This window comes from Rhinopithecus bieti, unplaced genomic scaffold, assembly GCF_001698545.2.
Source record: "Rhinopithecus bieti isolate Rb0 unplaced genomic scaffold, ASM169854v2 scaffold_2205, whole genome shotgun sequence".
NCBI lineage: Eukaryota > Metazoa > Chordata > Mammalia > Primates > Cercopithecidae > Rhinopithecus > Rhinopithecus bieti.
Window position 1 is genome coordinate 1,317,187 of NW_016803673.1, and position 14,749 is coordinate 1,331,935.

Genomic DNA, 14,749 nt, shown 5'->3' on the forward strand with positions numbered 1-14,749 from the left:
GCTCTGGTTCGTGTCTTGGTTGCTCAGCAACCAATATGTCGTGCCCTCATTGGCAAATTGAGGAGACACAGCCCCCAAGCCTGGGGAAGTGGGAGCGGAAAGAGAGAAGAGGCCTGGGGATGAACCAGCGAGAAGCCAGGGCACCCCCACCTGCGGAGAGCCTCCTTTCTTTTTTTTTTTTTTTTTTTTTTTTAAGACAGAGTCTTGCTCTGTGACCCAGGCTGGAGTGCAGTGGCGCAATCTCGGTTTCGGTGTTCAGCTGCAAGCTCTGCCTCCTTGGGTTCACCGCCATCTCTCTGCCTCAGGCCCGCGAAGTAAAAGCTGGGACTTAGCAGGCAACCCGCCACTACGCCCGGCTAATTTTTTTTTTTTTTTTTGTAATTTTTTAGTTAAAGAGACGGGGTTTCAACTGTTTTTAGAGCCCAAGATGGTCTGTCGATGCTCCTGACCTCGTGATCCCGCCCGCCTTTCAAGCCGCTTGCCCAAAATGAGCCACCGCGCCCGGCCGAGCCTCCTTTCTAACAGGGACAAACGGCAGCTCTGCCTCGTGTCTCTTGTAGGAAATTCAGGGGGACGAGAGTCCATGCAGAGGCGCTTGGTGAGCCATCATCAGCTCAGTGAAGCTCCCGCACCTCACGGGCTCTGGTTTCAGGGGCCGGCCCATCCTCCACTCTGATAAAGCAAACCTGGGGGTTGCCGTCTCTGGCCCCACCCCTCAGCAGGGGACCCCACTCTGAGCAGTACATTCTTGAAAGTCCTCTGGCTTCTGGGGTTACAGCAGGTGCTGTTTCTGCATTGGCTGGAAAAACCAGATGCTACCATCCCCGGACTCCTGGCACTGCCCCAACTCCCCTGGCCCCCAGAAGCTAATAGCCCAGCCCTGAGGAACCCTTACTAGCCCCTAGAGCTGGAGGTTTCCAGCCAAAAGGAGCAGAGAGCTTGGGCCTGGGACAAAGGGGCTAGGGTCCAGCCCCAGCCTGTCCTACCCCCACTGTGGGACCAGGACAGGTTAGCTCACCTCTGCAGGCCTGGTTCTCCCATATTTAAAATACTTAAAAAAAAAGACCTGTCTCCACAGTATAATAATATTATCTATGAGACCAGACTTTATTTTTTTACACACTGAACTTCCCCATCCTCCTTGGGTGGGGCAAAGCAAGGGGACACAAACCAACCACCAGGTCAGGGCTAGATGGGTGCTGTGTCTGTGCATGGTGGTTGGTGCAGTTTTGCCCACGTGCCAAGCCATGCTTTGTTGCTGACAACAGTACTTTGAACAGATCATGACATGACATGACATGAACACGCATGCCCTGCAAAGGAGATGGATGACTATTTGTTATGTCTGCCCTGCCTGTCAAACTCACCCAGATCTCTCAAGGAGATTTGTGCACCTGTGTGGAGAAAGCTCTTCAAGGATGTTCACCAAAAGGTAGAGAGCAGTTGTCATAGCATATTTGGATGTTAGAGGATTTTCATGTTTTTAGCTCTAACTTTTAATGTTATGAAAATTTTCCACAATTAGTGTCAGCTTTGGACTTCCCCCAAATTTTATCTTCATAAATAAAACAAGCATCTGATGGCACCTTTCCAACTCCAGGGTCTGCATCCCGAGAAAGGAGGGTTTCCCATAAATAACAGATGGCGGATGATGTGGTGTCCAGCACACAGCTCCTTGCGGGGAAACGGGCACCATGTGGGCAGCGTGGCTTTCTTTAATGACAAATGAGCAAAGCTGACCAAGGACTGAGACAAACCTCACCTAAATCAAGCAGGAAAGAAACATAAGGGGAACATTGTACTCCTTCTGGGGAAAAAGAAGGCATATCTCCTTCTCTATTAATAGTTAAAGCATGAAAAAGACACTTTCAACAAAGCCAGGCCAGTGGGAGGGCAGAAGCGCACTCACCCGGGCTGGCGGTACACAGGGCAACTCGGCCCCTGAGCACATTTGTGAGTCTGTGGAGAGCCAAGCAGATGAATGGAGGGTTATAATGGATCCAATTCAGTGACACCCCTGAGGTCTAGGAAGACACCTTAAAAGGCCAATAAAGGCTCAACCTATCCTAAGGAAAAAAATAGTAAGTATTTTTAGTGGGTGGGAAAGCTCTATGCACGAAGCCGTTATTTGCAGTATTAATTAGGACAGAAAAAATTCAAAATACCTAAACGTTCAGCCGTAGGGAATCGTCAGTCTGAAATGTCTGCCCAATGCCATAGCCCACAGATATTTAACATGCTATGGGAAACCCACATCATGAAAGACCGTGTCTGCTGTCTGTCATGTATAGGAAAACCATCCGACTCCCCAAGGGACTGGCCAATAGAATCATATCAACTAAAGACCAGGATAGCAGACAAATGGTGTGGCCACCATGACCACCACAGTGTGACACATGAAGGGAAAAACACCTGGAACGGGGCAGAACAAAGGCACGTGGCAGTTATTTTAGGGATAAAAATACACGTATGTAAAAAAGCACACGGAGCAGCCAGGTGGGTGTGGAAGGGTGACGGGGACACAGAGCCGGGCCACAGTGTCACTTCCAACCTGACACGTGAGGTGTGAGAGTCCAAGACACTGGTCCAGGGCCCAGCACCCTGCCAGAGCCGCCGGTCATTCACAGCATGCCTGCATGCAGCCCTTCTCCCAGAAAGCCCTGCAGATGTTTAACGTGGGTACAGGGAGAGACCACATGAGTGTTCGTTGCCAACCAGAGAACAGGAATGCAATGCATGGGATGCGTCACTGTTCAGGGAAGACCCTCAGTCAGCCCACTGGGCCTTGCTGCCCAGCTCCACACCCCCAGACTGGGCCTTGACTGTGGCAGTGCTCCATAGTCCTGACACTCACTCGGGGACAGTGTGCACCATGCAACCTCAGGCTCCCACCCCGTCCCCTCCCAATTCCTCAAATGTGGTATCCCGGGCAGATCTGTCACCTCGTCCTCCTGATGTCTCTTTGTAAGGAGAGGACACGGTGGCTCAGGAACCATTTATCCCCAGAGCTACACAGTATGGACGGTGCAAGGGCCCAGAACCCCTTGATCAGCCAGGAAGAGCCAGCAGGCAGAAGCCGAGAACACATCTTTGGGTCAGCCAGACTTGAGTTCAAGTCTCCCCTCCATGATGCGTCTGAGTCTCCACATCTTATCTCATAGGGTCACTGGGAGGATTAAATGCACTGATCTGCCTTCATGAGCTCACTGTGGGATTACTGCGTCAGCTCATAGCCTGACTATATACACTGGTGCCAGGGCAGCCATAGCCAGAGCCCGGCAAGGTCATCCTGCTTGGTACAAATGCTCTCCTTCCCAAGTCCTCAGTTCCCTCACCAAGGGCTCTGATGGTTTGTCCTTCGTGGGTCTCAGGCCTCTGTGGAGGACACAGCCCAACCCCACCTGCAACCCTTAGCTGTGTGGACGCTCGGAGCCACATAAGGCCCTGGTCCTCAGCCTTGCCCACAGCCACAGGTGGGCAACAGTGGATTAGTCCCTTTTCACACTGCTAGAAAGAGCTGCCCAAGACTGGGTAATTTATAAAGAAAAGAGGTTTAACTCACTGACAGTCCTACATGTCTGGGGAGGCCTCAGGGAACTTACAGTCGTGCTAGAAAGGGAAGCAGCTGGTCTTACATGGCGGCAGGAGAGACAGAATAACTACCATTTATAAAACCATCAGATCTCATGAGAATTCATTCACTGTCATGAGAACAGCGTGGGGGAAGCTGCCCTCACCATCCAGTCACTTCCCCCCAGACCTGTGGGGATTACAATTCCGGATGAGATTTGGGTAGGGACACAGAGCCAGACCATATGAAGCAGGGACAGGTGAGCCCCAGTGGCTGGGGAGAAATGGCTCCCCTGTCCAGGCCTGGGGGCCTGGCCTCAGCAGACGGTGCCCAGGCCTGCCAATTCCATGGACTCTGCATTGAGCAACAGCTCAGCAGCACAGCGGCCCATAGGCCAGGCCCAGAGCTCCTCAGTGAAGCACCTCCTAGAGCAGAAGGACCACAGCCCGAGGTCCCGGTCCCAGCTGTGCCCACCCCGCTCGGGTGCAGTTCCTTAGTGAATCACCCCACCCCACATTCCTGCAGGGCCTGGCCGCCCTCTACTCTGCCTGTTGGGGTCAGGCCAGGATTCTGCGGAGGAGGCCGTGGTTCTGGGATGAGAGGCGGCAGCCCCACCATGGCCGCAGCAGCCATGGCCCCCTCCTCATTAGCTTGGGGCTCCCAGCTGAGCTGTCACTGGTGGCCCGGCGCCAGCGCCCGCCAGGCCGAGCTGCAATGACATCATCTTGGCCCGGGAGGCCGCTAAGTGGAAACAGACGGCGGCCTCCCTCCCAGTCCAGGAGCACCTCGGGAGGCACCCCGCGAGCAGCCCACCACTGCGTGGGCCCAAGGGGACAGAGGGGTCAGGACAGCTGCCCTATCACTGTTCCACCCAACCGAGCCATAACCGCTGTCTGCTTTATCCCCCTCCCCCCCCACTGGCTCGGCCCCATGAGGGCAGGCACGGTACCCACCTTGCTCGTGTCATTTTCAGCCCCCAGCGTGGTGCCTGTGCATACTTGGTGCTGGGGAAATACCAAATGAAAGGCCGCCCTGCTGTCCCCGAGGACTTGGTGGGACTCTGACCCCCTCCCCTAGAGCCTTTAGGTGGTGCTTCCTGCCTGTCCAGGCTCCCTGAAGTCCCCACCACCCCCAGACATGAACCACTGCCTCTTGCCTGCTGGACGGGAGTGAGATGAGCCACCAGCAGCTGGTGAGACAAGGGACAAGAAATCTACCTGCATGAGGTTCTGAGGCGCCATCCGCCTCCCTGACCTCCAACGTTCCCTCGGTCCACATGGGGCGGGACCTGAGCTGGGTGAAGGCGTGGCAGGACCAGTTGGCGGGGGGAGCAGTTGCCAGGTGGGGGTGTCCTTGGGGCACAGGACACCCCTCAGGCCAGGGTTGGCACCAGCCAAGACAGAAAAGCAGAGCCGAAACGGGGCCGCCAGTTTTGTGGGAGCCAGGCTGGGTTAGGGCCCCAAGGAATCCCACGTTGCAGAAGGGGCCATGTATCAGCCATGAGTGAGCTAGGCCCACACAGATGAGCCTCAGACCCATTGTGCTGAGTGAAGGCAGCCAGGTGCTGCACGACTCTACTTATACAAAGCGTCTGGAGTAGGCAAATTCACTGATACAGAAAACAGACTGACAGCTGCCGGGCTGAGGTGAGGGAGAGGAGGCGGGAGGGGAGGCAGGTGGCTGAGGTGTACAGGGGTGCCTCTCAGATAACAGAAGCATCTGAAATTGATGGTGGAGACCTTGCCCAGCTGTGAATATTCTCAAAGCCACTGAATAGTACACTTTAAATGGGTGAATTGTATAGTGTCAATTACATCTCAATAAAGCTATTAAAAAAAAAAACAAAAACAGTCACTTGGTTGTTGTGTAGAAAAGACCCAAGGACTGGGGCAGAGGTACCCGAGGGGCTCTGCTCTTAGGACACCCCTATTTGTAAAGTACATTAAGGCCGCCTGGTGGGGGCCAAGGGTGTTTGCATGACCCCTGTCTGCCTTTAAATGGGGCCTCCCCTGCTGCTAGTGGAGACGGACAGAGACCAACAGCTCACTCTTATCATCATCATTCTTACAGTTACCATCCATCTAATGCCTAAAGTGGAGGATCAAGCACTTGACTTGGGTCTCATTTGCCCCTTTAAGAGACTTAGACCGATGGTGTCATTGTCTCTTGTATAAATGAGGGAGCTGAGGCACAGAGGACCTCAGCTAGGGCAGGGGTTAGGTAACCCATCTGAGGACCCACAGCCGACAGACGGCCACGGGGGGCATGAGACCCGACACCAGACACTGAACCAGGCAAGGACCCACTGCACAGTAAGCAGCCGCAGGTTCTGTCGCTGTTCTCGGAGGCTGTCAGAGTATACTTTTCAGAAAGAGCAGGGCTCTTGTACAAATATAAAATGAATGCACATCAAAAATGTATGAGCTCTCTAACACAGAAACTCATAAGATAGGAAAGCCCATTCCTGGAGCCGTTTGAGGACTTGGAAGGGCATTCTGCCACGCCTTTGCCCAGTCAGAAGTAAAACTGGTTAATATGCTACAAGGCAGTGGCTGTAACCCTTTTCTTTTCTACCAGATACAAATCTACAGGTTAATGTAACTTTACAAAGTCTGAATCCTTAATTAATAGGAAACAGCAAATTCAAACACAGGCACTGTGCGTGTCTCTACATAAGTAAATTCTCTGCGTGTCATGCAACGTCCCAGGATGACTTGGAAAAGATACTTGAAAAAGGATGCTTTTCCTTTTCTTTCCTTTTTTTTTTTTTTTTTTTTTTTGAGATGGAGTCTCATTCTATCTCCCAGGCTGGAGTGCAGTGGCACAATGTCAGCTCGCCGCAAACTCTGCCTCCTAGGTTCAAGCGATTCTCCTGCCTCAGCCCCCGGGGTAGCTGGGATTACAGGCACATCCCAAAACACCTGGCTATTTTTTTTTATATTTTTGGTAGAGGCGGGGTTTCACCAAGTTGGCCAGGCTGGTCTCAAACTCCTGACCTCAAGTGACCCACCCACCTCAGCCACCCAAAGTGCTAGGATTATAGGTGTGAACCACTGCACCAGGCTAGATTATTTTTCTTAACAGGGGAGAGAGTGGGGCTGAATCACAAACACCGCGTCAGATCTGGAAATACATCCCACCCACTGCCTTCTACCAAAAGCCTGTGTGGAAACTGGAGGCCGCTAAGCCCCATCCCTGCCTCCCGTGAGCAGCACGCAAAGAGACTTAGTGCCCTCATTTATCCAGCAAGCATGACCTGAACAGCTACTGGGTGCAGGCATGGTGTGGGTGCCGAGATGCCTGTGAGCCTCCACTTTACAGGAAGCTGGACAAGCAGGTTCATCAGGGAAGAGGTGCTAGTTTCCCATGGTGAGCCACAGCAGTCAAGAAAGAAGGAGAAGGTGGAGGTCAGAAAGGAGCTGACGGGTAGGGCAGGGGAGCTGAGAGGGCTCTCGGAGGACCTCTCTACAAGACAAGATTGAGAAGGGCCTGAAGGATGAGACAGACCCAGTCTTGCGAAGTGATGCAAAGTGCAAGAATAAAGCGGAAGAACCTTCTAAAGTGGAAGAACCTTCCAGACTATGGGGAAAGGACCAAGATGGGAAAGAGCTTGGCATGGGCGAGCCAGGGCACAAAGGCTAAGGCAGCTGGTGAGTGAGCCGTGGGGAGATGGGGTCGGAGGACTGGACAGAGACCAAATCCCAGGAGACTCAGCCGCGGTGAGGGAATTCGTTTTCATCCTGACTGTAGTGGAGACACAGGAGGGCTTTCCACAGGAAAGGAAGGGGCTCCGATTTGTGTTTTCAAAGTCTCTGACAGGTGGGGAGCAAGGGTGGCTCCAGACAGCAGTAAGGAGGCTGCTTCTGAGACTGGGGTAGGACAGGGAGTGGCCATGGGGTGGGGCAGCTAGTGAGGGCAACAGGACAGGAAGGGCCCTTACCCCAGAGCTCGGCCGACTTGCTGATAACGGGGATGTGGAAAGCATAGAGTGAAGGAACTAAGTCCTTCCCTTAATTTACATTTCTGGCAAAGCACCAGGTTAGGTTAATCAGTTCAATCACTCGCCGAGGAACAAAACTGCTGAAAACAGTATTTTTAAAAGCAAAGAGGTGACCAGATAGTAAGGAATCAGCAGATGCCTTCTTTTTTTTTTTTTCTTCAGATGGAGTCTCACTCTGTCACCCAGGCTGGAGTGCAGTGGCCAGATCTCAGCTCACTGCAAGCTCCACCTCCCAGGTTCACGCCATTCTCCTGCCTCAGCCTCCCATGTAGCTGGGACTACAGGCATCCGCCACCGCATCCGGCTTTTTTTTTTTTTTTTTTGTATTTTTTAGTTGAGATGGGGTTTCACCATGTTAGCCAGGATGGTCTCGATCTCCTGACCTCGTGATCCGCCCATCTCAGCCTCTCAAAGTGCTGGGATTACAGGCGTGAGCCACCGCGCCCGGCCAGTAGATGCCTTCTAAAGGGAGGTGGGGCCACGAAGAGGTGAGCAGGGCCCGGCAGCGCCCTTCATCGTGAGCCTATGGCAGAACCAAGTGGACTCAGAGGCCATATGCAAGGCACAGAGCCAAGCCCAGGGCCCGCTCGAGGAGGAGGCCAGCGAGAGGCCTTGCTCGCAGAGCCGGGGCACAAGGAACACACCCCTCAGATGCAGGTTAGCCAGAAACAAACCCACCCATGCCCCACCTCAGGAGACCACCAGAAATGCTGCCCTGGTGCTAAGCTCAGGGTGGGGCTGGGGTGGGCATGTCACTGAAAATGGCAACCACAAGCCAACTTTGCAGCACAAGCCCCCATCTCCGGGCCAATTAAAGATGCCTCCAACAATGAGTTTGGAGCAAGGTAACCCTGGATCTGCGGTGGCCCAGAAGAACCAAACACAAATCCCATCCAGGAAAATTCACCTTCATCCTAGGCCTCAAAGAACCTCCACATATTACATACTAAAGAACACAGGCAGGTCTCAGTACAAGGACAAAGGGGAACAAAATCCAATGAGTGAGAGACCAGAGAGAAAACAGAGAGCAGAAACAGACATGCAGACTTCAAATACTAAAGAAATCAGGCACATATCATAAAACGACCTGCTTTTATTGAGCTTAGAGAAAAGCCAAACTGAAAATAGTATGCAGAAAGCTAGAAGCAGGAATTAACCTGGTGAAAAAGGAATAGAAAACTAAGGTAAAAATATAACTAAGATTATGGATTGAATTTTTATTTTCATAGTACGTTCAATTCAACTGAAGAATCATTGATAAATTATTATTGATAATTAATATATATAATTATATAATTAATATATATAATTATTGATAAATAATAATTGATAAATTAAAGATAGGTTAGGGCCGGGCGCAGTGGCTCATGCCTGTAACCTCAGCACTTTGGGAGGCCAAGGTGAGGTCAGGAGTTTGAGACCATCCCGGCCAACATGATGAAACCCCATCTCTACTAAAAATACAAAAATTAGCCCAGCGTGGTGGCATGCACCTGTAGTCCCAGCTACTCAGGAGGCTGAAGCAGGAGAATCACTTGAACCCAGAGGGCGGAGGTTGCAGTGAGCCAAGATCGCGCCACTGCACTCCAGCCTGGGTGACGAGAGCGAAGTTCTGTCTCAAAAAAAAAAAAAAACAAAAATGAAAAATAAGTAAAGACAGGTTAGGTTAGAAGAAATTCAGGGAATGCTGCACAGTGAGGCAAGAGGATGGGGAATCTGAGAAGTCTGGAGGCACGAAGAAGAAAGTGAGAAGGTCTCATGTCATCTCATCAGGTTTGCAGAAGGTAAGAAGGGGCGATGGGAGCAGCGTGATATTTGAAGAGATAACGCCTGGGGATTTCACAGAACTGATGGGACACAACCGCAGATGTGAAAAAGCCCAATGGGCCCAGGTAGAATTAATAAAAAGCCATCCACACTTAATAAAAAGCACCCACCTTGGCCTCCCAAAGTGCTGGGATTTCAGGTGTGATCTTAGTGAAACTCATCTTAGTGAAACTGCAGAAACAAAGAGAAACATCTTCAAAGCAGCCAGAGACGGAGACAATTATCTGCCTGAGAGGCAGACTGACATCTGCCTTGTCAAACACAGGAATGAAAACCAGAAGCCCATGACATGGCGTCTACGATGAGCCAAAAGAAAACCCCACTGAAATGCCCTCCGAGAAAGAGGGCAGAATAAAGACATTATCAGAAAATCAAAACCCGAGAGAGTTCAACAACAGAGTGTCTCTAACCAAAAGCCTAAAGGGTAAATTCCAGGCCCAAGAAACATGCTTCTAGGTGGAAGAACTGAGTAGAGGGGGCATGGATCCTGGCAGAAGTGGGTCAGTCGAAAGGAGCTCTGGCTGCAAAAACAAATAAAGCCTGTGGGTTACAATAGAACAGGACAGAACTGAAATACCTAGAAATCAGCGAGGAGTACATGGGGAGCCCCAGGGTTCCATGTGGGATTCCTGTGCTGTCGGGGTATTGATTAACTCTGTGTCTTGGTAAGTATAATGCAGTGCGTAGGGTCCCCCAAAGTTCATGTCCACTCAGAACCTCAGAATAAGACCTAAATTAGAAACTGGGTCTTTGCAGATGCACATGGTTAAGGATGCACAAGGTAAGATCATACTGAGTTAGGGCAGGCCCTAAATCCAATGACTTGAGCCTTTAGAGGAAGAGAAGAGGACACGGAGAGACACAGAAAAGAGGCCACATGAAGACGGAAGCAGAGGTTGGAGGGATGCAACCACAAGCCAGGGAATGCTTGAAGCCACCAGAAGCTGGAGGAGGCTTCCCTAGACCCTCCAGAGGGAGTACGGCCCTGCTAACACTTTGGTTTTAGAGTTCCGGCCTCCAGAACTGGGACAGAAGAAACTTTCTTTGTGTTAGGCCCATGATTAGTTGATTTATTATAGCAGCCCTGGAAAACTCACAGAAGCTAAAGATGCATATCGCAACTACTAGATAAACCACAAAAAGACCAGCAATCGTACAGAACTCATACACTAATAGAATAGAAAACAGAAATAAAAAAAGACTTAAATCCAAAAGAAGACAATATAGAACAGAAAAAGAAACATGCAACAGCTAAAAATAAAAAAAAAGTAGTCTATTTGAACCTAAATATAAGCAATCATATTAAATTTAAATAGACTAAACACTGCAGTGGAAACACAAAGGCCGACAGACTAAGAGGAGAAATCAAACCTCATGGTGTTTTCAGAAAATGCTCAAAACATAAAGGTCTGCAGAGGTTGGAAGTAAACGGATAAAGAAGATGCAACAGCAAACCAGAGGAAGCCAGACAGAGTATCTGCAGACAAAATGCACCACCAGGAATCGTTGTCTCGCTACGATGAAAAGTTCAATTCACCAGAAAAAGAAAACAAAAGCAGTCTGCACAGACTTAAAACACAGCCTGAAAGTTAAAGGTAAAAATCAAAAACCTCCAAGAAGAAACCGGCAAACCCACAGTCCCAGAGGAAGACTTTGAGAGGCGTCGGGTAGGCAGAGAAGAGGTGAGCAAAGCAATGAGCGACACGGTTCTGTTTGCAGGGAACTGCACTCACAAACCCTTCTGAAGCAGGCATGGAACCCTGAGGAAAGGGGACTATATCCTGAGGCCTTCGTGGACCTCAAACAACCTCAAAGAATTAAAATAGCACATAAATATTTTCTTACCACAGTGCAAGATGATTAGACAATCCTCATATGTTTAAAAACTAATGAACACTTCTAAATAACCTATTTTCAAAGCAAAATTTAACAAAACTTAGAAAATGCTTTTACTGAATACTACAAATTCATGAATGTTATGAATGCAAAATGCTACATAAAGCAATACATTAAAGACACTTAGAGTCATAAGTGATTATACTAGAAAAAAAGACAGATTGACAATTACTCAGCTAAATCCAGATCTCAAGAAAACACAGCAAAATAATTCCAAGAAAGTAGAAGAAAAAATAAAATAATGAATAAGTGAGTGAATTAAATAAAAAGAACTTAATGAAATAGAAAACTATAAAGTAGAGAGAATAAAAAAATCAAAGTCATTTTCTTAAAGATAATAAATAATAAGCCCGGTGTGGTGGCTCAAACCTGTAATCCCAGCACTTTGGGAGGCCAAGGCAGGCGGATCACGAGGTCAGGAGATCGAGACTATCCTGGCTAACCCGGTGAAACCCCGTCTCTACTAAAAAATACAAAAAACTAGCCAGGCGAAGTGGCGGGCACCTGTAGTCCCAGCTACTTGGGAGGCTGAGGCAGGAGAATGGTGTAAACCTGGGAGGCGGAGCTTGCAGTGAGCCGAGATCGTGCCACTGGACTCCAGCCTGGGCGACAGAGCAAGACTCCGTCTCAAAAAAAAAAAAAAAGATAAAAAAATTAGAAAAGTTACAAATTACCAATATTGAGAATGAAAAAAGAAAATCACTACACATATTATGATACAGCAATGTTATAATAAGAGGACATTACAAAACTTTCACTAATAAATATTAGAATTTGACAAAATAAACATGTCCCTAGAAAAATATCAGAAACTCAAGAATAGAACCCCACGTGGTCCTATCACCACTCAATAAACTGAATCACTAGTTCAAAATCTTCCCACAAATAAAACGTCAGGCCAAGAAAAATTCATCAGTAAATTCTCATCACTCTGCCCGGCGCGGTGGCTCACGCCTATAATCCTAGGACTTTGGGAGGCCGAGGCAGGCGAATCACGAGGTCAGGAGTTTGAGATCAGCCTGTCCAACACGGTGAAACCCCATCTCTACTAAAAATACAAAAAATTAGCCAGACGTGGTGGTGCATGCCTGTAATCCCAGGTACTCAGGAGGCAGAGGCAGGCAAATTGCTTGAACCCGGGAGGCAGAGGTTGTAGTGGGCTGAGACCGTACCACAGCACTCCAGCCTGGGCAACGGAGTGAGACTCATCACTCAAAAAGCTCTCAAAAAAAAAACAAAAAAAATTCTCATCATTCACAGATAATAGAAAAGAAGGAATTATTCTACGACCCCCAAGCCTGACAAGGACAGCATGGGAAATGACCATCATGGGCCAGCCTCACTCACGAACATAACTGCAAACACAGTCTTAGCAAACTAACACCAACTACATATGCAGGATAACACACCATGGACAAGTTGAATTTATCTAAGGAATGCAAGGCTAAATGATTGAACATTCAAAAAAATTAATACGACATACTACATTAACAGATTAAAGATTTAAAAGTCATAGGCTCATCTCAGTGAAGACGGAAGAAGATATTTGAATTCAGGATACATTCAGGATTTAAAACTGTTTTCAGTGACAAAATAGAAGGAAACTTCTTTAACCTGATAAATAAATAGTAAACTTCTTTATAAAAGAAAACTTTTTTTTTTTTTTTTTTTTTGAGATAGAGTCTCGCTCTGCCGCCCAGGCTGGAGTGCAGTGGCTGGATCTCAGCTCACTTCAGCTCACTGCAAGCTCCGCCTCCCGGGTTCACGCCATTCTCCTGCCTCAGCCTCCCAAGTAGCTGGGACTACAGGCGCCCGCCATCTCGCCCGGCTAGTTTTTTGTATTTTTTAGTAGAGACGGGGTTTCACCGTGTTAGCCAGGATGGTCTCGATCTCCTGACCTCGTGATCCACCCGTCTCGGCCTCCCAAAGTGCTGGGATTACAGGCTTGAGCCACCGCGCCCGGCCAAGAAAACTTCTTTAACCTGATAAAGAGTGTGTGAAAAACATCAACTGTAAAATCATATTTAATAATGAAACTTTAAAGCTATCCTTTGAAACAGGGCATAAGACAGTATGTCCAGTCTCACCACCTCTATTCCATATTATATTAGAAGTCCTAGCCAGGACAGGAAGACAGGGGCATAAAAGCTACCAGCATTGAAAAGAAAAAAAACCAAACAGTCACCATGTGTTGATGATATGATTATGTACATAGAAGAGCCATATGAATGTGGAGCTATGCCAATAGACAGAAAGTTTGGCAAAGTTGCCAAATTCAAAAATTCATGCACAATTTAGAGATAAATTTCTACATGACAGCAATAAATATTTATAAATGAAGAAATATAACATTGATAATATAAAAAAATATGAACTTCCTATGAATATATTTACTGAAAGACATTTATGAAGAAAATAATGTATATTTGGAGAATATAATGAGACTTGGAGCCATATTACAGAATATATAAATAAGTGATATAACACATTAATGGATTGGAAGATTCAGTATTGTAAATATGTCAACTGTCCCCAAAGTGGGCTATAGATTCAAATTCACTAGACTCAAAATCCCAAGAGAATTATCATCTGTGGAACTGGCAAAGTGATTTTAAAGTTCATGTTTAATTGCAAAGGGCCACTTATAGCCAAGACATTCTTGAAGGAAAGCAAGGTAAAGAACTGTCCCTTCTTATTGTCAGGATTTCTAATCAGGCTGTAATGATCATGACAGTGTGAAATTGGAACAAGAGCAGATAAATCTCCAGGAGAATAAAATCAAAGGCTCAGAAAGAGACCCAGACACATGGACACTTAGATGCATTCACAGCTGAGTTCTACCACAGGTACAAAGAGGAGCTGGTACCATTTCTTCTGAAACTGTTCCAATCAATAGAAAAAGAGGGAATCCTCCCTAACTCATTTTATGAGGCCAGCATCATCCTGATACCAAAGCCTAGCAGAGACACAACAAAAAAAAGAGAATTTTAGACCAATATCCCTGATGAACATTGATGTGAAAATCCTCAATAAAATACTGGCAAACCAGCAGCACATCAAAAAGCTTATCCACCACGATCAAGTTGGTTTCATCGCTGGGATGCAAGGCTGGTTCAACATATGCAAATCAATAAACGTAATCATCCATCATATAAACAGAACCAAAGACAAAAACCACATGATTATCTCAAAAGATGCCGAAAAGGCCTTTGACAAAATTCAATAGCACTTCATGCTAAAAACTGTCAATAAACTAGGTATTGATGGGACGTATCTCAAAATAATAAGAGTTATTTATGACAAACCCACACCCAATATCATACTGAATGGGCAAAAGCTGGAAGCATTCCCTTTGAAAACTGGCACAAGACAGGGATGCCCTCTCTCACCACTCCTATTCAACATAGTGTTGGAAGTTCTGGCTAGGGCAATCAGGCAAGAGAAAGAAATANNCC

The 14,749-nt window shown here is 47.8% G+C and overlaps 1 long non-coding RNA gene across 1 annotated transcript in view; it reads right to left on the minus strand.

The window, feature by feature from the left end:
- Positions 1-1,088: 1,088 nt before the first annotated feature.
- Positions 1,089-14,749, minus strand: part of LOC108513015 (uncharacterized) — a 16,351-nt gene continuing 2,690 nt past the window's right edge. Inside the window, exons 2-3 of the long non-coding RNA XR_001880770.1 lie at positions 1,910-2,066; positions 1,089-1,313 (exon numbers count right to left, since the gene is read on the minus strand). This is a non-coding gene — a long non-coding RNA (uncharacterized LOC108513015). The remainder of the gene's footprint in view (positions 1,314-1,909; positions 2,067-14,749) is intronic.